The 25,020-nt window shown below is 41.6% G+C and overlaps 1 protein-coding gene across 7 annotated transcripts in view; it reads left to right on the plus strand.

The window, feature by feature from the left end:
- The first annotated feature begins 4 nt into the window (after positions 1-4).
- ATXN7 (ataxin 7) overlaps positions 5-25,020 on the plus strand; it is a 142,265-nt gene continuing 117,249 nt past the window's right edge. For 6 of the 7 annotated variants that reach the window (XM_053897605.1, XM_053897609.1, XM_053897608.1 and 3 more), the window contains exons 1-2: positions 5-80; positions 8,746-8,926. The gene's annotated coding sequence lies outside the window, so the exon portion shown is untranslated. Of the gene's footprint in view, positions 81-3,746; positions 3,979-8,745; positions 8,927-25,020 lie in introns of those variants that run through there. The other variant, XM_053897606.1, reaches the window with a different exon arrangement.

Raw genomic sequence — 25,020 nt, forward strand, 5'->3', positions numbered from 1 at the left:
CGGCCCCCGCCGCCCCCCCCCTGCCGCCCCCGCCCGGCCCACGCCCAGAGGCCGCCCCGGAGGCCGCCGCCAGCCGCCAGGTGAGCTCGCTCGGCCGCCCGCCGGGGGCTTCGGGGGCTGCGGGCCACCCGGCTCCGGGTCCCCGCGCCTTCCCGGGGAAGGGGACCGCCGCCCCCCCCCCTTCCCCGCCGCCGCATCCCGGCTGCCGCAGCTGGGGGTGGGCTCGCTCCGCCGTGGGGCGGGGAGGGTGGCGGGGACGCCCGGACCCGGCTGGCCCGGGAGGCGCAGGACTAGGGGCGCCGCGGGGGTACGGCGCGATGGTCCCCGCGAAGTTGGCGCCCACACGCGCCCGGGGTCTCGAACGCGGGCACTTGCGCCGGGCGCGGCCGGCGAGCCGCAAAGGCCCAGGGTTCCAGGTCGCTCGGTTCCGGCGCCTGGGGCCGCCCCCTTCCCTCCCGGGCTCTGGCGGGTGCTCGCAGAGGTGGGGAAAGAGAAACTTGGAGACCTCCGGGAGGAGTTGGCGGAGCGGCCGGGGAGCGCGGTGCTCGCGGACCTCCCCGGGCGCCGGGAGCCCATCGGTGACCTGGATGCGGTGCTTTATTTAATGCTCTCTCCGATTTTCAAAAAAAAAAAAAAAAAAAAAAAGTCTCTGTGATTGTCCGCATCTTAAGGGGAAGTTGAAAGTGAAGTTGCGGGGGGTGGGGGGGTGGGGGTGGGTGTTGGTGCCCAAGGAGTAACGTTGCCTCGTGTGTAGAGTTACACATTTCCGGAGCACTCTGTAGATCATATTGGCATCTCTTCCCAAAAGTCACTTTGATTCAACTTCGATGAGTTTCTCGTAAATGGCAACATTTAGGTGGGGAGAGGCTGGAGGAAAACCAGAACCAGTACTGCTGATTTGATCTCCAGCGGGGGAGATTCACTTTGGCAGAAGGAGCGTGTGTGAGTTTTAACCCAGGTTTGGTATCTTCTTGAGCGTGAAGTTATTTTCCAGTTTTCCTGCCACCACACCCCCCCCCCCCCCCAAGTACCCTGCCTCTTTCACATCCGGGCTGAGGCAGTTATGTGGGTTGGATTTGGTTGTTTTTGGTTCTTTGCGAAACTTGGGTTCATTCTCCCTGTTTTGTCTCCGTTCTTCCGAAGAGGGAGAGCTGTAAATGCAAATGTATGGCAGTGAAGTGTGTTTAATCCCTAGCTGGAGATCCGTATATGTAAAATTTTATTCACATATAGGAAGTCGAAACTCTAATAATGCTCTAAAACCTTGCTCTCAAGAATTAGCACCTTCGACTTTTGGCACAAAGGAAAAAAAGATTACTTTGAAGATTGTGAGGTATAACTTGACCTCCGCTAGGGTGAAAAGCCTCCCCTGGCCTTAAAATAATACTGACTTAACCGCTGAGTGTGCACGGGCCTCAGGCTGTGTTCATTTTCTTGGTTTTAGAAGGAGAGAACATATTCTAACCAAAGCAAGACTTACTTTAAATCTTAGGACTACAAACTGTACATTGAAAGTGTCGCTTGATTATACATCCCAACTGCATTTTGGTGAGGGTCATTACTGTTTAAAAGATCATTGTCGGGGGTGAAATGATGTTCTGTGTAAGCAGCTTGTTACTTCATCTTATCAAATAATGATTTTGAAACAGTATCTTAAGTGATTTAAAATAATCTTTGGTGCTGTTGATAGGAGAGTATCACTGCCCCTTGTAACTTAAATTTTTATGAGACCTTTTATCTGGTATTCATGGGTGGAGTTCTGGCCACTTTTATAAGTTCATTTTGTAACTAAAAATATGTTGGACAGTGCTAGAAATTTTATAAAGCAGTAAGACCAAGAGACATTTGAAAGACTTTAAAGTTTGAGGTATACCTACAACTAAACATTTCTGAAAGCTCTTGACCCACCTGGTTGGCAACACGTCAAAATTTGAGCCTTTATGAAATGTTTAAAGTCTGCTTGCCAACCACATAATTTATCTTGCAAATGAACATTTGAGAATTTTCTTAATTGACTTTATTCATATGTGTAGTAAAAGGACATGTTTTAGTAATTTAGAAGTAGTCTTTTTTCATATAATTATATCTTAATATGCTCACGAGTGTTAAAGTAGGAAGGACTAAGCTTTAGGCCATACTGATGTTTCTTTTATAAGGAAATCTTTGTGGGCAGAAAGAAGTAACAGATTCTAAGCTCTAACAAAACTGATTTGGACTTTGAATTTATATGACTTTAGATTTGGTGATTTTATTGAAGTCCTTAGATTGCTGGTTTCTTGGAGAATATGGGAGTCTACTTGTGGAAGTTTGTTTGAGTGTTCATTTGTTATTAGCCTTCTGAAATTATAAAGGATGATGAGAGAGCTGGCTATAAGGTCTTTACCCTGGTCCTATGAAATGATGTAGGCATTTCTGCAGTATGCTTTTATTTTTTATTATTTTTATTTTTTTAAGTTTATTTATTTTTGAGAGAGAAAGAGACAGACAGACAGACAGCGTGAGCAGGGGAGGGGCAGAGAGAGCGGGGGACACAGAATCTGAAGCAGGCTCCAGGCTCCGAGCTGTCAGCACAGAGCCCGACACAGGGCTCAAACCCACGAACCGTGAGATCATGACCTGAGCTGTAGTCAGACGCTTACCCAACTGAGCCACCCAGGTGCTCCTGCAGTATGCTTTTAGAATACGGGTTGTCATGAGGTCTTTGGACCTCTAGGGATCCATGAATTGACTTCAAGAGATTCCTGAATTTCCTATAGTTGTGACCAAAACTTTTTGTGTATGTGTGCCTTTCTAGGGAGAAGGTCTGTGGTTGTGTTATAAAAGAGGTCCAGGGCCCCAAAATGTTAGAGCTGTATGTTTTTATTCAATAAAATGGGAGAATAATCCTTGAAAGGAAAAAAGAAAATGTAGGTCTTTGTGCACAGTACTTGATGTTTAAAGTTGTTTTGGGTCTAGTCAAGTGGTCTTAGAGGTACAAAAACACTTCCCACTTTGTTGCCACAGGAAAGCATTGCCTGTTAGTTGATAAACCATTCACACACATAAAGGGCTTGACATGCTCTTCCTGGGTGCATTGTGGCTCTTTTTTTTTTTTAAGTTTATTTATTTATTTTTGAGAGAGAGAGAATGGGGGAGAGAGAGCATGTGCACGTGTAAGCAGGGGAGGGACAAGAGAGAGGAATCCCATGCAGGCTCTGCATTGTCAGGACAGAGCTTGACGTGGGGTTCGAACCCATGAGCTGTGAGACCATGACCTGAGCCGAATTCGAGAGTAGGATACTTCACTGACTGAGCCACCTAAGTGCCCCTGTTTTAAAATTATATTTAAAAGTTTAGACCAGATAGACTGATGGTCAATAAGCAGAGATTTGATCTTGACAACCAGCCTTTGAAGCAAATGGTTTGCCCAGCTCCACTTTCTTATTGCTGTCCAGCAAATCTGAAACGTGACTGGGAGGTAAGCATTCTGAGCAGAGCGTGATGGGAAAAACAGTTTCTCAGTCAGGCAGATATAAGTTCAGATCTGGGTTCTTTCATTCAGTGTGGCTAAGAAACCTACCTGACCGTCCAGCTCCTCATCTGGGTAAAGCCTATGCGGTAGAGGTATGGGGAGGCTGGCATGAAGTTTCCTGTGTAAAAAACTCTGAATCCCTCACTTGGCCTGTATGAAGGACTTGGAAGCTAGGCGCAGGTAACACTAATAAACACCTGAATGAATGAATGAATGAATGAATGCGTCTAAACATGGTATGTGGTAATGATCTATATTATTTCTCAAAGTGTGATGAAAATATTAACAAATTGAAACATCTTTTAAAAATTAGGTTTTCAAAAACGAGTTTGGGTTAAGTGGTCCTTATCTTGTAGAGGTCCGGGGGAAGGTTGAGGGAAGATGATGGTGATTGGTGAAATTGAGGACACGGGTGCTGGGCAGAAAGAAACAGTGCCAGCCCACCAATATCATAGCTGTCTCCTTGTGTAAGATTCTGCTTAACTTTTTCTCTTCATTTGTAATTTGAATGAAAAATCTAAACTAAGAAACTGCACATGTACTTTCTAGTCCATTGCCTCTGAAAATGTTTGCTCCTCTGCTCCTGACACGGACCCTCACAGGTGACCCTCACAGGTGTTCCAGGGACTTCATGAGTGGAAATTACACCTGTAACTTTGGCTGCCTGATTCTGACGTCTTTAAAATGGCTCCACAACTGGGTACCTGCATTGATGTTTCTCACCAGGGAAAGGAGTCTGGAAGAACTGAATTATGTTTTCCTATCTCTAAACACTGAAAGAAGAGAAGGTGTTACTAGTTAGAAGACAGATGTGATTAAAATACTTATAATGCTCATGGCTATAAGAGCATACTTGCTTCCACTGTTTCTGTGGTCTTTTCCTTTCATTTATTCGTGGTGAGCCTTCATGCCTCCTGCTGTCAAGTGAGGGTAGTGGTATGGACACAAGCTGTGATGGGGTTTGACTCCCATTTCCTAAGCTTTCTGGCTGTGTTCAGCTTGAGCCATCCAGCCTCTTTGAGTCAGGAGGAGGTGACCATTAAATGAGATAATAAAAGCAAAAGGCTTTGCTCAGCCCTAGGCCCCTAGTATAAATCTTAAAGGTACTAGGCATCTTGAGGCTGATTTCATTCTTGTCTTTCAAAGGAAAAGCTAATATGGTTTTTCAAAATATTCCCATGTAAACCTTTAGGGACCATCCTAATTCCAACTCATTAAAGCCTTTCAAATCTTTCTGGTTACCACGGCCAGAAATCTTTCTGTAGGTGCCCCAGCATCTACAGGACCTGTCTGCTGTTCTTAACAGTGGGGTTGCATTCTCTGTTAGGCTGGCAGGTTATGTCTAAATCCTGGGTATTTTAGGGGCCAAGCCAACAAGCATGCACAGGTTTGGAGCTGTGATCCATTAAAAAACTACATGGTTTTATGGCCTAGAACAGAGGTCAGCAAACTTTCTATAAAGGCCATTTTCCAGTTTGTCAGCCACCTCTCCTACCCCCATCCTCTCTGTCATACCTGCTCAACTCTATCAGTGTATCTAGAAAGCAGCCAGAGACATAAGCAAATGGCCGTGGCTGTGTTCCACCAAAACTTTATGGACACTGACAATTGAATTTCATATAATTTTTATGTGCCATGAAATATGTTTTTATTTTTTCAATCATTTAAAAACGTAAAAGCCATTCTGGGCTCATGGTGTGTACAGACAGCGGGTAGATTTGACCTATAGCCCATGGTTCGCTGACCCCTTGCCTAGAAGAATGTTAGACTCCTAAGTCCTATAGGTTTGTGGCATCATCAAGCTACCCCCTGCCCCCACACCCCTGCCTGCACACAGTGTCATTTGCCTTAAGTATTCTATGCTTTTGGTATGGCAGCATTACCTAAGGCCCCTGTCTTCCTCTATCAGGATGAAACTCCGTCCGGTTAGTTGTTCTCAGTTATAGGATGTGGCTTTCCCTTTTTTTTAAAAATTTTTTTTTAATGTTTTTATTTACTTTTGAGACAGAGAGAGACAGAGCATGAGCAGGGGATGGGCAGAGAGAGAGGGAGACACAGAATCTGAAGCAGGCTCCAGGCTCCGAGCTGTCCGCACAGAGCCCGACGCGGGACTCAAACTCACGGAGTGTGAGCTCATGACTTGAGCTGAAGTCAGACGCTTAACCGACTGAGCCACCCAGGCGCCCTATCCCTTCTTAGCAGTATATTACTATATCACCAGTAAATTTTGTTTATTGCTAAAAATGTTCTTACCTTGCCAAGCTTTCCATAGGGCTTGATGTTTGACCCCTGTCCTGTGTGATGGTTTTGAGAGGAATCAGTGCCTTTGGAGCTTTCTTATGCTTCAAGTTCCTGTTGTCCCCTTGTCCTGACGGATGTAACCAATATACTAGGCCATCAATCTGCTGACTAGATGCTCTTACCTTAAGGAAATCTGTATGTGGACTCCCCCACCTCCTTTCTGCATGATGTTTGGTTAACTAAAGCACACAAAGATTCCTCTTGTGCTCTAACCTCTGGAGACTAGCTCCAGGATTGATGTGTACAGAGCATGTAGATGTATATGTCTGTGTGTAATTTCATCCGGCCATCGCTGCAACACTGAGGGCTGCTGCTTTTAGTTTCCCTGTTTCTCTCTCTTGACCCTTCTCTCTTGGTCATTGTATGGGATGCAGATTTGGTGACCTGGTAATTGCTGTAACTAATTCATTTATATTTTGCCTCCCTTTCTGCCTTTTAATATTCTCCACTAATTTGCTTGTTTTGCCCCAACTATGGTTTTTTTTTTGGAGTTTAACTTTTCAAAACAACAACATTATGCTAAAAATAAAACCACTAGAGGTTACTGGGCAATTTAGAATTCCCCCCTCCAAATATAAATTTAATGTAATATCAGTTATGCACCAATATTTTAGATATTTAAAGATAAGATGCAGTTTTTAAAATATTTTGCCATTTAATCTCGATAGTAGTAAAATATATTACTCTTAGAATTTAAGGGTTTCTTTTTTTAGTTTTCAAAAAAATGTTTATTTTTGAGAGAGAGTCAGAGTGTAAGTGGGGGTGGGGGGCAGAGAAAGGGAGACAGAATCTGAAGCAGGCTCCAGGCTCTGAGCTGTCAGCACAGAGCCCGACTAGGGGCCTGAACTCATGAACCATGAGATCATGACCTGAGCCGAAGTCAGATGCTCAACCGACGGAACCACCCAGGTGCCCAAGGGTTTCCTTTTTTTTTATAAATTTTTTTTTTTAATGTTTATTTATTTTTGAGAGAGAGACAGAGCATGAGCAGGGGAGGGGAGGAGAGAGGGAGACACAGAATCCGAAGCAGTCTCCAGGCTCTGAGCTGCCAGCACAGAGCCTGATGTGGGGCTCGAACCCACGAACCGTGAGATCATGACCTGAGCCGAAGTCAGAAGCTTAACCAACTGAGCCACCCAGGCGCCCCTCCTTTTTTTTTTTTTTTTTAAAGGCAAATTTGGTACATATTTTTTGGATGACAATTTAGGCAATATGCATTCAAAGTCATAAAATGGCAAGTCCACATCTAGAAATTTATCTTAAAGAAACGGTCAAATGTACATAGGTGTGTGTGCTAGACTGCTCATTGCCCCATTTTTTAATAATAGCAAAACGTAGGGGGCGCCTGGGTGGCTCACTAGGTTAAGCGTCGGACTTCCGCTCAGGTCATGATCTTTCAGTTCCTGGGTTGGAGCCCCGCGTTGGGCTCTCTGCTGACGGCTCAACCTGCTTCAGATTTTGTGTCTCCCTCTCTCCCTGCCCCTCCCTGCTCATGCTCTTTCTCTCTTTCTCTCTCTCAAAAAATAAACATTAGAGGGGCGCCTGGGTGGCTCAGTCCGTTAAGCGTCCGACTTCGGCTCAGGTCATGATCTCACGGTCTGTGAGTTCGAGCCCCGCGTCAGGCTCTGTGCTGACAGCTCAGAGCCTGGAGCCTGTTTCAGATTCTGTGTCTCCCTCTCTCTCTGGCCTTCCCCCATTCATGCTCTGTCTCTCTCTGTCTCAAAAATGAATAAACGTTAAAAAAAAAAAAATTAAAAAAAAAATAAACATTAGAAAATTAAAAAAATAGTAATAATAGCAAAACTTAGAAAGTAATCCAAATGCTTGTGAAAGGACTGATTAAGTCTATCAGGACCTAACCATGCAGTGAAATATTGTGCAGTCTTTAAAAGGGATGATGCGGGGCACCTGGGTGGCTCAGTCAGTTAAGCGTCCGACTTCAGCTAGGTCACGATCTCGCGGTCCGTGAGTTCGAGCCCCGCGTCGGGCTCTGGGCTGATGGCTCAGAGCCTGGAGCCTGCTTCCAATTCTGTGTCTTTCTCTCTCTCTGTCCCTCCCCCATTCATGCTCTGTCTCTGTCTCTGTCTCAAAAATAAATAAACGTTAAAAAAAAAAATTAAAAGGGATGATGCAAAGGGTGTCTGGCTGTTTTACTCAGTAGAGTGTGCAACTCTTGATCTCGGCGTGAGTTTGAGCCCCATGTTGGGGTAGAGATTACTTAAAAATAAAATCTTAAAAGAAAAAAGATGATGCAGGCCGATATTCATTGACATAGAATGATGTTTAGGAAGAAGAGGGTAGTATGAGAATATGTGTAACGCGTGAATTTTTTTGTTATTAACGTATGATTTCTTAAGGTGGACAAAACCCCATGTATAGAAACTTAAAAGGAAGTATCTGAAAGGATATATCCCAAATAATGGGAATTTGTTATCTCTAGGTAATAAGATTGTGGGTGTTTTAAAAAAATACATTTTTCTCATGTAGCATTTGCTTTTATAATCAGGAAAAATAATAAAGATACTGAAGAATAAATATAGCAATGAAAATATCTATTTGTGGCTAATTGAACTGTCTTGACTACTTCCCTTCATTGTGTTGTATTAGATGTGAAATATGCTTTCTCATATATCTTAAAAATGTTTTCTGGTTTTTTTTAAAAAAATACTTTCTATTTTGCTAATAAGAATATTTTCCAGACCTTTCTAATAGGACAGAAAAAAATCCATACAGAATTAAATAACAGTTTTCAGAAGAAACATACTGAACGCATTTGCATGATAGTACATTGTGCCTCATTTCTTGTGAAAGATTCTCCCCCTGTTGAAATTCCTGTAATATCATAAGTAATTTGTGTGTACGGAGGCAGTATAGTGTAGCATTTAAAACCTGAGCTTCACTACTTACTATCTGTGTTACTTTTCTCCATTTAGGGCCTCAGTCTCCTCATATGTAAGATGTTGGCAATACAGGGGCGCCTGGCTGGCTCCCTCGGTAGAGCACACATGCAACTCTTGATCTCAGGGTCACGAGTTCAAGCCCGTTGGATGTAGAGCTTACTGAATGAATGAACAAATGAACGGATGAATGAATGGAAATGCAGGCAATACCTTGGTAAGTTGTTGTGAAGATTGAAGGCAGCAAGTGGTTAGTAGAGTGCCAGATACTTAGCAGTCATTAAGGAGGAAGAAGTGGTGGGATGGGTAAAGGTACATGGTAACAATGGTAATGATAGTGATAGTATCGGTGATGATAATGTCAGCTGCTAATATTTCTCTCCTTCTAGAGGCATGCTTGCATGAGGGCAGAGCCTTGTTTGCCTAGTACACCAGCCTAAACCCTCTAACCAGAGCAGGTACCTTGACCAAGACAGGAGTGTGATCGAGGTTCAGCCTAGTCATGTCATGCTCCCTTTACCCGTGCTGTCTCTGTCCACTGTCAAGTTGTTCAGGGGCTAACAGCTCACTAGCTTAGACGTGGTACTCCATAAATATTTGGTGAATGGATAGTGACCTAAAGTAAGCATTTCCTTCCTGTTGACAATGCATAGTGACAAACCTTTAAAAGAAGGTTTTGGGGGGCGCCTGTGTGGCTCAGTCAGTCAAGCGTCTGAGTTTGGCTCAGGTCATGATCTCACAGTCCATGAGTTCAAGCCCCGCGTCGGGCTCTGTGCTGACAGCTCAGAGCCTGGAGCCTGCTTCGATTTCTGTGTCTCCCTCTCTCTCTAACCCTCCCCTATTCATACTCTGTCTCTCTCTGTCCCAAAAATAAATAAACGTTTAAAAAAATAAATAAAAGAAGGTTTTGGTCATCTTTAAAGTATATGGAAGGAGGAGCACCTGGGTGGCTTAGTCAGTTGAGCGTCAGCTTTGGCTCAGGTCATGATGCCATGGATCCTGAGTTGGAGCCCCGCATTAGGCTTTGCACTGACAGCGCGAACCTGCTTCTGATTCTCTGCCTCCCTCTCTCTCTCTCCCCCTCCCCCACTCATGCTCCCCCTCTCAAAAATAAACATTAAAATAGTAATAATAAAGCATATTGAAGAAAATGCCAGGCACAAAAACTGTTAGAAGGGAGAGTCTGTTTTGATTTCTATTATTGAATGAATCAGAGCAATTTTGTTTCATTTTTTTTTTCTTTCAGCCAGTTACTTCATTTTTAGCTCAACTATGTTTGCACCTGCATCTTTGTGGTGTACCTGTGATAATTTTAGAAAATTTTCACTTTATTTTCACTTAAGTTATTTTGGTTTGGGGGTATGTTTTACTTTCCACCCTAAACCCCCAAGTTCTGAGATATATTTCAATGTTTCTATGAAATTAGAAACATTGACCTGGTGATGAAGAATGAGAAGTACAACCACAGCAGGCTGTGACATACTTATTTGCAAAGATAGGGGCTTTGGGTTTGTTTGTAGGGAATTTTAGGAAATGAGTAGAATAAAAAAATCTAGAAATACTATGGTAATTCACTAAGTGTACATATCAGTTATGTATTATAGACTAAGAAGAATCCACTCCAAAACTTTGTGGCTTAAAATAATGACCATTTACACAGAATTAGGGTAGGGCAGTTCTGCTGCTGCTCTTCTTGGGCCTGAGGTCACTAATGTGGCTGCTGCCCTCTGAAGCCTCCAGTCAGAGCTAGTCTAGGGAATCTCTAGGTCTAGGCATCTAGCTGGGACAGCGCATCTGACCACCACGTGACCTAGCAGCTAAGACCAGGTAAATACCGTCATGTGCAGATGTTATGTTTCAAGAAGGTGAGAGCTGCAACGCTACTTGAGGCCTAGGCTTAGAAGTCCCACAGGGTCACTCTGCCAAATTCTGTTGATCAAGGAAAGCCACAAGCCCAGTCCGGATCCAAGAGTTGAAAGTAGGCACCACCTTTTGATGGGAGATGCTGCAGAGTACATATGACAGGTCATGCTGACTGCAGGAGTGGGGTGGGGGTATTGTTGTGGCCATCTTTGCAAACAGTATGCACTTGGCTTTTGTACATTAGCCCTTGTTTGCCATGACTGACAAACTCTGCTGTGAAGCGCAGTGTTAAGTGCTTCCCTGTGTTATCTCTTAGGATAACTAACGCCTCTATGAGATAGGTACTATTACTACTTCCATTTTAAAGTTGTGATAAGTGAGCCTTAGGGAGGTTAAGTAACTTGTCCTAGATCTTTAAGAAGTTAGAGGCAGATCCTAAAAGTTAAGGAAGGTTTTCCCTGGATCAGTGCTTCTTAAATCCATTGCTAAAGAAACTTTCCTGGGAGAGAGGGAGAGGGAGGAGGGGGGGAAGAAGCATATCTTTAAAAATCTCAAAAGCAAAATCCAATATCTCAAAATTTTACATGAAGTCTAGCCTACTCCATGGTAACATCCCTTTGTTTTTGTCATAAAACTAATAGTTTAAAATTACTTGTCAAATTACATTTTACCCCCCAAATCTTTGAGAAAATAGACTCTCCTAGACAGAAAATCATGGCTGATCGGTTAAAGGTCTTCCATGGTAAGTAGTAGAAACAAAATCGGGCTACTAGAAGCAAAAAAGGAGGCTATTCGAAGGATGTGGTGTAGCTCTTCTAATTGACCGTAGAGAACCAGCAGGCCTCAGTGGACAGTCTTCTCAGGGTGCTGGACTTATTAACGTGTCTAACTCTTTTTAACTACATTCTCTACGGAGAGATCAGACTGGATCCTGGAAGGTGCCTTGGTTCCTGCTTCACCAAGAAACTACCTGCTGGTGGTGGTGCTTTTGGGGGGCGTGGCGGTGTTCCCCAGCAGGGGAGTGAATGCAAAGTTGATAGAACCCACAGATGTCTACTGTCTGAACATTTGTACGAGCCGCTTTGTGCATTATTAAACACATCTATTTGCAACCCCTTCATGACCTCTGGTTCGCCCCTTTCCCTCCCAACCCCACCTGCCTCTAAAGATTCTTAAACCCCAGTTTGAGAAGTACTTTTGTGACTCTTCACCATCGATTTCCATTTCTGCTAGTAATAAGTGCTTATCATTCTAAGAGCAATAACAAATTTATCCATTTTTTTGCATAGTCATCTTTTCTATCATTTCCCTGATTTTTAAAAGAAAATCATATGAACTGTAATTTGACCATTTATTGGTTACAGGGTTCTTGTTAGGAACATTTTTACCTAGTGCATAGTGATCCCCTTAGGATACAGATAAATGTCATTATTGGCTCCTGTGCTAAATGTTCCCCATACTGCCCTGCTTTTCTTTTTCTGTCTTCTCCAGGTGTCTACTGGCTGTCATTGTAACCTTGCTACTTAAAAATAAGTGTTTTATTTTTTTGTTATTTAAACTATTTTTTTTAATGTTTTATTTATTTTTGAGAGAGCACAAGCGGGGGAGGGGCAGATAGAGAGGGACAGAGGATCTGAAGCAGGCTCTGCATTGACAGCAGCTAGCCTGAGTTGGGGATTGTACTCACGAATCACAAGATCATGACCTGAGCGGAAGTCAGATGCTCAACCGACTCAGCCAGCCAGGTGCCCCACAAATAAACATTTTAGGTCTTACAAATAAACATTTAGGTCTTATGGGCTGAAGGAACAACCTACATCTGTATAGCCTTTAGCGTAGAAGTTAAACTATGTTTCTAGCAGTAAAATGTGCAAATGCAGTGTGATTTTTTATTCAGAGCGTTTTCACACACACACATATATATATATATACACTCATATGTATCAAATATACATGTATCAAATATATATACATATATATTCCTATTTTGTTTAATAACCATTTGAAGTCAGAAAAACGTATTTTCCCTATTTTTCATCTAAGCATATGGTTTTAGGAAAGTTGAGCCATTTCCCCTGCAACAAAGGACTGTTGGCAGGAAAACCGAGGTGTGACTACTCATGCCTTTGCTGAGGACTGTTCAAGAAGCCTCTCTTGTGGTTTCTCAAGTTTTGGGGATAAATTGGAGCTAGGTGAATATATGTTTGGCCTTTATTACTGTGGGGACATTGGTGTGTGATGCAGGTAGTTCCCTTTCATTTATTCTTGACGTGGAGGACCAGTGTGTTTTATTTCCCCACAGTCCGTTGAGAAGCTGATTTGTCCCACCTCTTCTTGCCACGATTAGATTAGCTGGTTTTGAAGTACCTCTTGGAGCCCTTCAGTCTGGCCTTTTTTATTTTACCACGGTGTAATTACCACCTTGTGGTGTAGTCACTTGTCTTCCCAGCCCCTGGACTCTTCTTTTAAACGGTCTGCTCTGTTTTCTGCTGTTCAGGCCCACCACTACGAGTGATTTTGAGAGGAGTACTTGCCACTTTTGTTTAATTAGGGTCTCTAGACAGTGTTCTGTTAACAATAGGGTTGTATGTTAGGCCCTTTCCCCTTGCTGGTAAGGTGTCACTGTAGTTTTCACCATTAACACGGTCATAGTGGTAATGTGGTGGTTCTTATTTGGCCAGAACTTTTTGTAAATAGACACATCTTAAGACTTTCTCCATAGCTTCTAGAACCTTGTCCTGACACTTAACACTAGTTTTTAAATGCTCTTCTCCTGATTTGTTTCAGGTGCTGATTTCTACAGCTTCTAAACATGTTAACACTAGTCAGAGACTGCCTTTTTTTCTCTTGCATTTCTAGTTTGCCTCATTTTTGCAGGTATTTTGAACCTTTAGAATCCTTGAACTTAATCCTGAAAAGAGTGCCTACAAAGTTCTTCATTGAAAAATGCATACTTTTCATCTCTTTATATTTTGTTCACTGCTGTGTTTAAGTTTTAACATTCTGAACACAAAGACATTTTTAGTGTTTTGGAACATAGCTCTTCTTAGCTGCTTTGAAAGGAGATATTTAAGACTCCATTTGCTACTCCCTCCACTACCCATCCTGTTGATTATTATTGTTCTGGTACTTATAACTAGAAATCATTTGGAAATCGAAGTTAGAAAAGAGACCATTTGCCATTACATTAGGACAGTTTAAAAGGAATCACTTGTTCAAATTTACTAGCTTCCTGAAGCTAGTAAAAATGTTTGTGGTTTTTGAGATTCCGTGTGAATATATTTCATCACTACAAGACAGTGAGTAATATGTGTTTAGTTATTATAGATTATGAGAACAGTAGCTCCTAGAAAAGATAGTATTGCAGTTTTCTGTTTAGAACAATGATGGAGCTAAACTGAAAAATCCGTTTGCATAGTAAACAGCAGTCATGATGTGATAGGACACAGGTTTCTTAGTGTGTCTGTTGATTTAGCTAACAGCCAGCAATGATTAGCTTTCCTTTCCATAGACCAGGTATCAAGTATTAATCAGCTGTAGACTGGAAAATTTTTATTGGCTAGCATTTGTAGTGGAAGAAACGCTACTCTTTGTATCTGTAGTCTCTTAACCATATAACTACATATGATATTATCTGAGTGGTGTATTTACAGAGAGAAACAGTCCCCCCCCCCCTTTTTTTTTTAATCTGTGTTAGTACTTTAGAGTATGAAAAGAGCCTACATGATCTCAGTTAAGGTTGTGATATGTCCTGGATAAAAATTACATGCTAAATCCAGTTTAGCATTTGTTTTTCACATTTTGAATGGTTTTATTTTATTGAGGGAGAGGGAGCGCGAGAGGGGGAGAGGAGGAGAGGGAGAGGGAGAGAATCCCAAGCAGGCACCACACTCCAGGGCAGAGCACAATGTGGGGCTCAATCCCAGGACCCTGGGATCATGACCGAGCTGAAATCAAGAGTGGGACAGTCAACTGACTAAGCCACCAAAGCACCCCTGGTTTCTTATTTTAAAACAAAAGTTATAAAGTATAGTATTGAAAATCTTAAAATACACAAAAGCTAAAAAATATGATTTTGATTTTGAGTTTTAAGAATTCCGTAAAAAAATTATATAAATCTGGTTCTCGTGGAAAACTGAAATATTTGAATGTTTGCAGGGTTTTTGGTTAATAACTTTTTCCTGATTGCAAAAATCAAGTGTTTGAGTTAACCCCCTCTTAGAACAACTAAGAAAAAATAGGTATTTGTAGAAAAATTAGAAAACTTCACAGACACAGAAGGAAATAACAGTTACTCATAGTTCCACTACCCAAAGATACCACTATTAATATTTGATGTAGATCCACCCAGCTGGTTATAGAGTTTCCCAATTAAATATCCTTTGGAATGAATGTTTATAAGTAAGGGTAATTAATGAGTGATAGGAATGGATATGTAGTGGGAATCAAGTTTTGTTAATCTCACTGCCTCTTAGGTGTTGCCCAAGGCAGGAGAGAGAGGCTTCTCCCCTGCACCCCAAGGTGGGAGAAGAGAGCTATCTTGCCGCTTGACTAGGCTTGGCTGAAGTGAGGCAGAGCATCTTTTCTGCAGACTACTGTCTGTCTGCCTGTGTCTTTATCTTAGCAACTCTTCTATGTTAACTCTGAATGTCTACTGGTTGCAGCGGGAGACATTTGGAGTTCTTGGTGGGGTAGCTTGTTAAAGAAGCCACATCAATTCTTAGCCCCCTAGAAGAATTCTTTAAATCAACTCTTGTTCAAAAAAATGTCCCAATATTCAGAAATATAGTCATCTTCAGGTTACTTGTACTAAGTGAAAACAAGGTGGAGTGTTTAGATACTACCAGGTGAGGGGCATCTGTGTGGCTCAGCCGGTTAAGCGTCCTACTCTTGAGTTCAGCTCAGGTCATGATCTCAACGGTTCGTGAGTTGGAGCCCCACATCAGGCTCTGTGCTGGCAGCGCGGAGCCTGTTTGGGATTCTCCCTCTCTCTCTGCCCCTACCCTGCTTGCACTTTTCTCTCTCTCTCTCTCTCAAAATAAATAAACTTAAAAAAAAAAACAAAAAAAAACTTTGTTTAGATATTCCCAGGTGATTTCAATTAACATCTAACCTCAAATCCGGTTGCCTTGATAAAAGAAGAATCCGAAGGAGCTCAGAGCAGATTATGGTATAAGCATATGCCAGTCCTCTCCTGTGGAAAAGAAAAGTGCTAATCTGGTCAGATCTGTTAAAGAGACAGGCAAGGCTGAACAATTAGAATTTTCTCAACTTGCTCATCTTTTGCCTTAGTGTAGAAGAAAGATTTATCCTGGGATGAAAGAGCGAAAGAAGGAAAGCTCATGGGCAAGTGGCTAGTAATACAAGATGGTTGGCTCTCTTTCTGTGTGCCTTGGCCTAGTGGTAAGCAGATCCTCAGGTCTGAGAAACCAGCAAAGTGAGGTACCACGCAGGACAACTTCCCCAGGCAGTGATACAACTTCTTGGTGTTCTGTGTGAAAATACAATGCTGACTTTGACTCCATGCCCTTAGTGAGAGGAAACCCAGGGAGAAGTAGGAGGAAGTAGCATCTCTTCGTCAAACGTTTTCTTCTTGACACGTAACAGACTCCTGCCTAGAGAATTGCGTTGGGCTCTCCATTCTGCCAGCTGTCTTTCAAGAGCACCCTCCAGTGTTCTCCTGTACTGACCAGTTTAAAAGGTGTCATTTCTTTTTAATGTTTGTTTATTTTTGAGACAGAGAAAATGGGGGGAGGGGCAGAGGGCACAGCATCCAAAGCAGGCTCCAGGCTCTGAGCTGTCAGCTTAGAGACCGACGTGGGGCTCGAACTCAAGAGCTGTGAGATCAGGACCTGGACCTGAGCCGAAGTCAGATGCGCAACTGACTGAGCCACCCAGGCGCCCCTAAAAGGTGTCATTTCTGCTGGAGCATTGTAAGAGCTTACAAGCAAGGCTAGGTCTGAAGGTGTTGCTTTGGGAGATGAATAACCATTGTGATGATAACTGCTATATGCTAAGGAGGGAGATTGCTAGTTTTGCAAGTCTATAGTTTGAATTCTTAGGTCTGGCAGGAAACTGAGCCCATTCAGATGGTTCTGAGGACTAATGAAAGGATTATTTTCAGAGGAATGTTAAGGTTAACATGTGGTTCCTGTCACCCAGGAACTAATAGCAACAGAAAACCATTATCACTATTAGATCCAAAGGAGCAAAGAGAAGAGGTAGCTTTACTGAAGTCCGGCGAGAGACCTGGAGCCGCGGGGGGGGGGGGGTGGGGGGGGGGTGGGGGGAGGGGGTGGGGGGGGGGGTGGTGGTGTGCGGGGAACGCTGTCTGGCAGGAGCTATAGCCCTGGAGGGTTTCAGCCACTGCCTGAATCTGTAGCCCAGAGCGGAGAGGGAATAAGAAAGCAATGCTCCCCTCCACTTTCTTTCCTCCCTCTTTGATCTTCTTTCAGTGCCTTCTATTGGCCAAATTCACCTGGAGGCCTGCCTGTATTTTTTTTAAAGTTTTTTTTACATTGATTTATTTTTGAGAAACAGAGTGAGACAAAGCGTGAGCGGGGGAGGAGCGGAGGGAGAAGGAGACACAGAATCTGAAGCAGTTTCCAGGCTCTGAGCAAGAGGTCAGCACAGAGCCTGATGCGGGGCTCGAACTCACAAACTGTGAGATCACGACCTGAGCCAAAGTCGGACGCTCAACCGACTGAGCCACCCGGGCGCCCAAGGCCTGCCTGTATTAACCCAGTGATGCTACCCATGGACGTCAAGTCTTTGGTGCATTGAGCTGGGCCAGAGTGGTGGCCAATGGAGAGTTACTAGCACACCCTAGGCATATTCATACTCATGATTTCATCCTGCTGGCTCACCATTCTCACCTCCTGAAATCCCCAAATAAACCATGAAGCATATGAGCTATTGATTATGACTAAGTTCTATCTTTTAATAGAGTCCAGTTACCCTACTCTTATCAGAGTAATTAAATATTCTAATCTGAACAATTCTCATAAGAATTGGAAAATCACTGAAAGACCTTCTCCTGGGGCATTTTGGTTTTGGTTAAAATTAAACTAAGATTAAAAAAAATAATGCATGTGAACTGTACAAGTGATTTATCCTAAAATATAAAAAGTATACTTTTGGTCACACATTGGTGAAATGGGTTTTTATTGTTAAAGTTAAGCTGCGGGGGTGCCTAGCTGGCTCACTCAGAGCACGCAACTCTTGATCTTGGGGTTGTGGGTTCAAGACCCCATGGGTGTAGAGTTTACTTAAAAATAAAATATTTCTTTAAATAATTCTTTTTTGAGTTTATTTTGAGAGAGAGGGAGAGAACATGCACAAGCAGGGGAGGGGCAGAGAGAGACAGAGGGAGAGAGAGAAAATCCCAAGCAGGCCCTGTGCTACCTGCACACAGCCTGATGTGGGACTCAGACCCATGAACCATGAGATCATGACCTGAGTTGAAACCAAGAGTGGGTTGCTTAAATGATTGAGCCACCTAGGCACCCTTAAAAATAAAATCTTTATAAAAACAAGTTAAGCTGTAAAAGTGGAACTTTTTTTTATCCTTGCATTTTATCCCTTCAGATCTATTTACCATAGATGAATTGGCAACAAAATTCTTACTCAGCTGATTTAGAAATATAAGAAGGATTTTAAGCTATTAAAAGAGGGTCTGTTTCGATCCTTGACTTTATTGAGCACGTGGCTTTGAGAGATGAAAAGATAAATAAGATACCTACTTTGCTTTCCAGAATTTAAGACCAGTGAAAAGAGGTCCACACCCAACTGTAGTAATCAGTGAGAGGTCCTTTAATAGAAGCATCTGCTGTGGGATTAATGAGGGAGAAGTGGTTTAGTCTGGTCTTTACCAGAGAATCTTTCCTATGGCTCACAATAACTTACCAAAAGTTTACACCTTCCTATGTTTTAGAAATAGAGATGACAAAAAGATACCAAAAGGCCCTGAGCTCAAGGAGCTGGGATCAGAGTGAGTCTTTTAATACTGTTTCATCACAGGCAGCCAATCTTTTGGTGGTTTCCCATTGCTTCAAGGACGGATGGTGTTGAAAACCCTTACCATGTCCCTCTGTAAGTCCTCTGATCTGGCTCCTCCTGTATCTCTAGCCTCAGGTGCTCTGGCCTTTTAGTTCTTCAGACACACCATACTATGACAGTCTTTTCTCTTGAGATTCCCTTGGCTTCAAGGTTGCCTGCTCCACCCTCATCTAAGAACGTCTCTTCTGCCTCCTTGTCCTAGTTGAAATGCTGCCTCTTTACCAAAGTCTTACCTGACCTTCCAGACAAAATTCAGGGATATTATTACTTGTTCTAAAACCCATATATAATCAGGCACTTTGCTCTTCTTCCTCAAGCACTTTCAAATTTATCAGTGTAAATGATGGCTGTCTTCATTACCAGAATGTAAGTACGTTGAGAGCAGGTTACATGTCTCTTTCACAGCAATGGCTTCAGTCCAAGCATGGTGTTTAATAATGGTGCTCAATAAAGAATTGTAGAAAGAAGGAAAAAGAACTGTCTTTAAGCCTTGACTGCTGCCACTCATCAGCTCTGTGACTTGTGGTATCTTGCTAATTGAGACTTCCATTTCTTATCTGTAGTATGGCACTTAGTATGTGCTATGCACTGTGCTTGTGTTATCTCAATTAAACTTTATCATAGAGGTGAAATGACTTGCTTAAGGTCACTGTAAATAGAAAACAGGATTTAAATCCTGATCTGTTTAATTACAAAAACTGATTGCTCTTCTCCACACCTTTATGTGATTGTCCTAGGGGTAACACCTGTAGGGAGGTCTTTGCTACAGGGTAGTATGGATGCTCATTCTGAGGATATTGACATTCATGAAGAAGTGGACTGAAACCAGTTTTACGGAATCAGAGTATGGGATTAACTCCATTTATATGAAGGGGTACATGACTTCTAAACTGAGTCCTGAAGAAGTTAGCTGGGTCCAGGGGCACCTGGGTAGCTCACCAGTTGAGCATCTGACTGTTGATTTTGGCTCAGGTCATGATCTCAGGGTTTGTGGAATTAAACCCCCTATCCAGCTCTGTGCCTGCTTGGGATTCTTTCACTCACTCTGGAGTGCGCGCGCTCTCTCTCTCTCTCTCTCAAAATAAATAAACGTTAAAAAAAAAAGTTAGCTCCATCCAGAAGTAGAATGTAGTACAAATGTCCCAAGGCAAGAACTGGGGTCACAGGGGGAAGAGTCTTGCAGGCTAGGCCAGGGAGTTGCTACTCTCTGTAAAACGCTGTAGGGAGACCTTGATGAGTTTTATGTATTGAAAATCTTTTGGAAGTGGGAAGTCCCACTTTGCAGTCCCCTTTGGGGGCCAAAGTGTCTATAGCCCTTCTCCCAGTTTGCATCTCTGTAGCAAAGGAAGCATTTTAGCTGAAGGTTTCATTCCACTGTAGCACCCAGCACTAGTGTTTGAAAAGGAATTAGCAGCGTGAGGTAAGGAACGGATGTTTATGTTCAGTTGTTTGGTAGAATTCTGTTGTTTGTTGCTGTTTTTCTGTGAGGGTAGAGTGCCTGGCAACCTCACGCAGGTTACTTTACCTCTATAGCCTCAGTTTCTCATTCAGAAATTAGGGCTCATTAAAATGTCTGCCTCATGGGCTTTTGGTGTAACATCCACACAGTGCCAGGCACAAAAATAAGCTTTCAGGCAATGTTAGATGCTGTTGTTAATACATGTTTCCTGTCCGTTCTGGCCCATGCCTCCTCGATGAATGTGCATTATTTATCAAACACAGGTTGACTTGGACATAGGAACAGACATTTTTTATTTTTATTTTTTTAAATTTTTTTTTTTAACGTTTATTTATTTTTGAGACAGAGAGAGACAGAGCGTGAACGGGGAGGGTCAGAGAGAGGGAGACACAGAATCTGAAACAGGCTCCAGGCTCTGAGCTGTCAGCACAGAGCCCGACGCGGGGCTTGAACTCATGGACCGCGAGATCATGACCTGAGCCAAAGTCGGCCGCTTAACCGACTGAGCCACCCAGGCACCCCAAGACATTTTTTATTTTTAAAAGATCGTGATTTTAGTGTTTACAAAGATAATAAAATTGCCAAAAAAAAAAAAAAGACAGTGAACCAGTCACCTTACTGGGGCAGTCCTAGTGTTTCCTGGGTATGTTTATGATGAAATGCAAAATGTGAACATGAACTAATACTTACAGAACCCATTGCATATGCCAGGCCTGTGCTTTCCATTCAATATCCCTGTGAAGTAGGTTTGCTTAGATCTGTTTTACGGATAAGGAAGTTATGATCTTTCTAAGGTGTTGATATCAACATTATAAGTAGACATTAAACCATGTGCTTCTTCAAACCATTTTGTACCTTTAGCGTTGTAAAGTCCTGACTTATCTCCCAACAATTTCAGCAGCTCTGCTGGGAGGTAAAAATGGGAACAGGGCTCTTGATTGTTTGTCTAATCTATTGGATTAATTGGAAGCACCAGGCATAATGTGCTGCCTAGTACATAGTAGAGGCTCAAGAAATGTTTATTGAGTATAAATGTTAGATGAGTGAGAAAAAGATGACAGAGAAAAGCAGTGTTAGGGGCTGGCTCCAGCCTATTTTCTTCTAAAAAAACAAAAAACAAATCCGAGGTCACCAAAGATTTTATTAGCATTGCCTGTTTACACAGACAAACGGTTGGAGTCTGAGGTTGAATTTTCCTGTGTGTGTTGCAGGGGATTAACTCCAGTCTGTAGAGTTATCTACAGTTATCTACAGAAATCTGTTTGCTTCCCACTAGGTGCCCCCACTGCTGCAGAAGCTCCTGGTTCTGTCCTTGTGTTGGGCTCATCAGTTTAGTTTCAAAGAAGAAAAACTGTGTAACATTAAAATAAACAAACCATAAATAGGAAGGTGGAGCTGCTGCCATAACTCCTCACTAATATATTTCAAAGCCAGACCCAACTGATATTTGTATTTTCCTTTAGCTCAGGTAATTAAGAGTTGACATACTGTTTAATGTTAATGAGGGGAGAAAGGAGGAGACCTTCTTGATTAGAACAGCAAGCATGCTGCATTTAAATCTAGATTTCCTCTCTCTTCCCCCTTAACAACAGAAAAAAAAATTTTTTTGGAGGAATTTGATTATCATAAGGCATTTGTTGTCCATATCAAACCTGAAAGGTGGCCAGTCAGATGGTAGTTTGATTACTGAGCATCGTCATGATTTATACTTAAAAGATAATTGTTGATTTACTATAGAAGTAGTTTACGTAGAAATTTTAAAGTGTCAAACATTAAAAGACTATGATAAGACCCAGTTGCCCAGACCTTGGTTTCTAAATCCATTCTGCAATAAAAGGAACCAGACATGACTTAATTCCACGGCTGGGGCAGGGAATAAACAAGATGAGCCTGGAGCATCTTCTGATGCCAGAAAGCAAGAAAGTGCTAAAACAAAACACACCAATTAAAAACAAAAACACCACACAACGTACCTGATGGGGTGTGTCAAAGGGACACAGGAGCCTAAAAGAGCTCCCAGTGGGTCAAAGCTAGGACAATTTAAACAACTAAATAATATAACTTTAAATTATAACCCAAGATGTAAAATAAATATAAATGAAATATACAATATACATATCTAATGTAATGGTGCTAATAAATATATAAACAAGTAAAAATAAAATACTAATATAAAAGGAATATCTGTGTGTCCATACTGATGTAAATAAATGATTGGCCAAGTATGCAGATAGGAAAGAATAGATAATCTTCCATGTAGAAGAATTTCCAATGATTTCTAGCAATAATCTCCCAAAAGGAGGTGAAATATAACTGTCCATCCCCTAAATGTGGGCTGTACTTAGTGACATCCTTCTGAAGCGTATAGTAGGGAAAGGGAGGAAATAAACCTTTACAGTGGAGAAACGTGACAAACACTACCTCAGCCAGATGATCAAGGTAACATGAACAATGATAAATGTACACTTGATATGCAATTAAAATGGCACTTTACTGTGGTCTTCCTCCCCAAATCTGATAATCCCACTATAATCCATGAGAAAGCCATTGGACAGTCGAGACTGTCTATAAAATTTCTAACTAGTACTCCTCAAAACTGCTGTCAAGATCATCAGTCTGAGAAACTGCCGGTTTCAAAGAGGAGTAAAGAGATATGACAAGTAAATGTAATGTGATATTCTGGATGGGATTCTGGAGCAGAAAATGGATATTAGGCAAAAACTAAGGGAATTGGAATAAAATGTGGACCTCCGCTAAGAATGATATGTCAGTATCGGTTCATTAGTTGTGGCAAATGTAGCATACTAATGGGAGAGGTTAACAATAGGGGAAACAGGATGTGGGGCATATAGGAACTCTGTATGGTCTTTACACCCTATTTGTAAACTTAACATCATTGTAAAATTAAAAGCTTATTTTTACAAAAAGACAGTTGCACGGACCAGAGTCTGTAGTTCAAGTTTAATTTTCATCACACTGGGAGCCTGAAGTAAATAAAAGCCCTTGGTGTTCTAGGCTGATTATGGTGTAAAGTGGGGCAACTCTTCTTTGCTGTCATCTTGTAAAGCCATGACAGTTTGTTTGCAGAATCAGAGAATGCAGGATTTTTAAATGTTCTCTTGTGGAATTTCCTACTGGCATGACTTTTTCCCCCCTTTGCTTCTGCCCAGTAGCAGTCCCTTGAGTGGCATTTGCTGTCCTAGTTAATCAGAGGGTAGGAGAAATGAAAAACTCTCCTCTTCCCCCTCCTATGAAGTTTCAATGGGCACTGGAAATGTAGGTCAGATTGCATCACTAGAAAGGAGCGAACAGGAAGGTATTTATGAAGTGCTGCCAACCTCTCTTTAGATTCCGAGTTATGATGAGCCAGTGTTGAGCCAGCTTAGGTGTGAGATACATGGAATCGGGGAGTCATGTTTTTGATGTTGTCCCAGAATGTTACATTTAATCAGTGATAAAAAGATTTCTGTCTAAAGCTCAAGTGAGAAGAACTTATACTGGCTGTGTTTAATTTGCATCCCACCTTCTGGAATTCTTTTTGTCTCTTATTTATTACTGGTATGTGGCAGCAATTTATATTAATTTAGCCAGAGAGATGTTTGAATTGTAGAAACTATTGCCATGTGTACCTAAAAAAAAAAGAAAAAAATCTCTTGTTTGGTAATCATATAAGTCTAATAATGTATTTTGCAAATTACACATAATCATATGCACAGTGGGATCTTCATTAGCATACAGAAATCATAACATTTGTTTTTTATTTTTAAGGCTTCAGGTGTGCTGTTCCATGGCTTTCTACCTTTTTCTTTTCTTTCTTTTTTTTTTTTTTTTTTGGCTTTCTATTTTGTTTTTAGTGGCAAAGTCTTACGGATTTTAAGATAAGCCTTTAAGTGCATGTTTTTATTTTTTGCACATCATATATTACCTGCCCTTTGTAAGACATGCAGATAGTTGCTGCCTAAGTGGTCTATGTTACTCATGTTCTCATGAACAGCAAGCATCCTGACAGCAAGACCCATTATAAAACCTATTCCATTTCTACTCTTTCCTTGCTTTTATCAAGATCATGGGAAGTTTGTATACAAAATGGAAAATCAGATGATAAAAAAATAATTGCATAGGCTTGAGTTGTATTTAATTTTACAGGTTTCATAAATGATTCTGTGAAATATGTTTATAATCTAACATACTTAGTTTAGTTTTGGTGTTTGTTTTTTTTTTTTGATTTTTTGATTTTGAAATAATTAAAGATTCACAGGTTGGGAAGACAGTTCAGAGAGGTCCTGGTTACTCTTCACCCAGTTTTTCCCATCAATTACATGTTACCTAACAATATCAAAATCAGAAAAATGATGTTGGTATAAAGTATGTGTGTAGTTCTGTGTCATTTTATATCATGTGTAGATTTATATGACCATTACAGTAATCAAGATACAGAACTATTCCATCACCACAGAAATCCCTGTCATGCTACCCTTTTATGGTTATAGTCATTTCCGTTAGCCTCACAATGCCTAACTCCTGGCAACCGCTAATCTGTTCTCCAACTCTATAATTTTGTCATTTTGGGAATGTTACATAAATGTGATTTTTTGAGATTGGCTTTTTTCATTCAGCATTTAAAAAAAGAATTTTATTTTAAAAGCAGCATTAATGATAAACTTTCAAAAAACATATTTATTTTCAAAAGAAGTTGTTGCCCAGAGTTTAATTTTCAGACCTGTACTTTTCTAGGTTGGGTGTTCTATACTCTGTTGCTATATTTGAACAACAGCTAAAGTCGTATGTGCCGACGTAATAGCTGATTATAGCATTAACCTTATTGCGTACTGTTAAAGATGATACTACAAAGTTAAAGGGAAAACTACCCAGGGAAAAGTCCATCCCATCAAAAATTGAATACTACAACTATTTACCGAGCAGGAGTAAGG

Source organism: Panthera pardus, unplaced genomic scaffold (genome assembly GCF_024362965.1).
Source record: "Panthera pardus isolate Hobbes unplaced genomic scaffold, ASM2436296v1 HiC_scaffold_8, whole genome shotgun sequence".
Taxonomy (NCBI): domain Eukaryota; kingdom Metazoa; phylum Chordata; class Mammalia; order Carnivora; family Felidae; genus Panthera; species Panthera pardus.